The sequence below is a fragment of the Homarus americanus genome, unplaced genomic scaffold, assembly GCF_018991925.1.
Source record: "Homarus americanus isolate GMGI-L3 unplaced genomic scaffold, GMGI_Hamer_2.0 scaffold57736, whole genome shotgun sequence".
NCBI classification, from domain to species: Eukaryota; Metazoa; Arthropoda; class Malacostraca; order Decapoda; family Nephropidae; genus Homarus; species Homarus americanus.
The window spans coordinates 1-2,888 of NW_024722186.1; the positions used below are offsets into that span (position 1 = coordinate 1).

Here is a 2,888-nt window from a genome sequence, read left to right on the forward strand (position 1 = left end):
TAGAAGCAGCGTATTGCTGTTCTTATTTCAACATAGTGACAGTGTAGGAGTAGTGTTTACTGAGTGAATACACTGGTTTATTACAAGTTATTGATAATTTTGACAATGGCTGGGACTGGGCTGTTCTATAGCGACGTCAGTTGCACGTATGGCCTGGATGCGGTTGTGGTGTCGAACAGCACCCTTTGGACAAGGGATCTTAGGTAGAGGGAGCCGGTGTCGCGGATGGTAGAAGCTTCACCAAATTCAGATGAGGCCGTGGGATGGTCAGTGAGAGTCGAAAGGTCAGTGTGTTGAGCGCTTCTTGATATGTGGAGTAGGAAGGGGAGAGAATAATCTTGCATGCCCTCTTTTGCACTTTTTCTGTGTTTACGTTGTGTGGCATTTAGGGCGAAAACCAGGTGGGGAGGCATAGGTGAGCTTGGGGAAGTATGAATGTTGTGTATACACTGGAGGAGGTAAGGGAACCTGAGGGACTTGAGTCGCGGAGGAGGTGGAGACGGAAACTGGAGGATTTGACAACTTCACTGGGATGTGGTTTCCAATTTAGTTTGTTGTCTATGGTGACGCCGGAGCCTGGACCTACAACCTGGAGTGTCCCGACCCCAGAGTAATGGAAGGAGGTGGGACAATGTCGGAGGAGGTTGATGCAACCATGGTCTTGTATGTTGATGGTGACATGGTTGTTGGTGGCCCAGTTTGAGACTTCAATAAATCCCGAAGGGCGTATAGTTGGGAGCAGAATTGTTGACGCTGATCCCATGGTGGAGCCGGCTATGCTGCACAAGATAATTTCTCACTTGTTTGTATTCATATTAAAACGTCAAAAGAGAGAGAGAGATGGAGGAGGGTAGAGGGAGGGTAGAGGGAGGAAGAGAGAGCGAGCCCCGCCCAGTCCCGCGCCGCGTCTCTTGAACCAAGTCGTCAACAGCAACTCATAATAAAGGTTGTTAGTTGAACACTAGCTATATGACGTCATAAGTGGGACAGGCTTCAGTTTTGTGATTGGTTATTGAGTACCGCCAGCTAGATGACGTCACAGGCTGGAGACTAAATGTGATTGTTGTTGCTCTAATTCCAATTAAATGACGTCCAAGATAGGAAATGTCTTGAGATGATTGGTTGTTAAGGATCTCCAACAAAATGACGTTATTTGACGTCACAGGTTATAGATTAACTGTGATTGGTTGTCGCTCCTGCAGCTTAATGACGTCACAGGTTTGAGATTATTTGATTGGTTTTCATTTCATGTAACGTCAAACTTTAAAAGTAACTGTGATTGGTTGTTGTGTTGCAGACGTCATTCAAAATGGCGGATTCTTATAAGTAGTTGTAGAAGAATTTGTTGCGCCAGTTTCTCCCAAGAGGAGGTTTGGTTAATAGCCTATGTAAGCTAATGGAATCTGAAAATATTAATGTTTCGTGTTTTATATGACAACACTACAGTTTTTTTTCCGTCAGATACATATTTTTTACGAATATAATGACAATAATAATTCATGTTTGTAATTTATATTGATAATGAATACGTATTTGTTAATAATAATAATAATGTACTTACGACTTTTACAAGAAAATAGGGAGTTATTTACGTCAATTGGGAAATAATTTAGTCTAATTAAGGTAAAGTTTATGGTTAAGTTAGGTTAGATTATTACTGTTATCACTTGGTCTCTATCTATGGGATCTCTCAATAGGGGATACGAGCCTAAACCACCAAGTGCTCATGGTGTAGTGGTTATCACATCTGTCTAACACACAGAAGGTCCCAGGTTCGATCCCTGAGAGCAAGAGTTTTATCTCACTTTTAACTCACTTTCTCCTCTCTCTTTCTTCAATAGGGATACGAACCTGTGTCACCAAGTGCTCATGGTGTAGTGGTTATCACATCTGTCTAACACACAGAAGGTCCCAGGTTCGATCCCTGGTGAGCACAAGAGTTTTATCTCACTTTCTTTAACTCTCTCTCTCTCTCTCAAATGGTTTAAATCTGAGGTATTAACAAAAATATTAACTCCAATAACAAGTCGCCAGAGAATAAAATATTTGTATTAATATTATTTTTTGGTTTCCGGTTAATAATTTGAGGAAGGGGAAGGGAAGGAGGGGAGGAAGGGGAGGGGGGAAGGAGGGAGGAAGGAGGGGAAGGGGGGAAGGAAGTCCAGAATACACTGTTGGCATTCCTCTAACCTCTCTCCTCCCTGCTCCCTCCTCCCCCACACCCCTCCTCCCCAGCACCCTCCTCCCGCACCCCCCAGTGTGCGCCAGCTTCTTCAGGAATGTCCAGCTGGCAAGTGGTGTAACATCCTCCCAAAAAAACCTTTCCTGTGGGCGTGGGGTGGGGGGGGGGAGGGACAGGTGGGTATAGGGGTGTGGGGAGGGACAGGTGGTGTGTGTGGGGGTGGGAGGGACAGGTGTGGTATAGGGGTGGGAGGGACAGGGGGGGGTGGGAGGACAGGTGGGTGTGGGGGGTGGGGAGGACAGGTGGTGGTGTGGAGGGGTGTGGGGGGACAGGTGGGTATGGGGGGGTGGAGGGACAGGTGGGGGGGTGGGAGGGACAGGTGTGGTATAGGGGTGGAGGGACAGGTGTGGTGTGTGGGGAGGGATGTGGTCGGATAGTGTGGTTGGATTGGTTGAGGTGTGTGTGTGTGTGTGTGGCCCAGGTGGTTGATTGATGGTGTGTCTGTCTGTGTACGTATCTGAGTATGTGTGTATCTATTTCCGTGTGTGTGTGTGTGTGTCTGTGTACGTATCTAAGTATGTGTGTATTTCCGTGTGTGTGTGTGTGTGTAGTGGGATTTTGGTGGCATACACGTCATAGGTTAAGTTCCAAGTTTTCCTAGTGTTATTAAGAGAGAGAGAGAGAGAGAGAGAGAGAGAGAGAGAGA

The 2,888-nt window shown here is 46.3% G+C and overlaps 1 non-coding gene across 1 annotated transcript; it reads left to right on the forward strand.

Annotated features, from left to right (window-relative positions):
* The first annotated feature begins 1,863 nt into the window (after nt 1–1,863).
* Nucleotides 1,864–1,936, forward strand: Trnav-aac. The gene has a single exon. It is a non-coding gene; the product is annotated as a tRNA-Val (tRNA).
* Nucleotides 1,937–2,888: the final 952 nt, after the last annotated feature.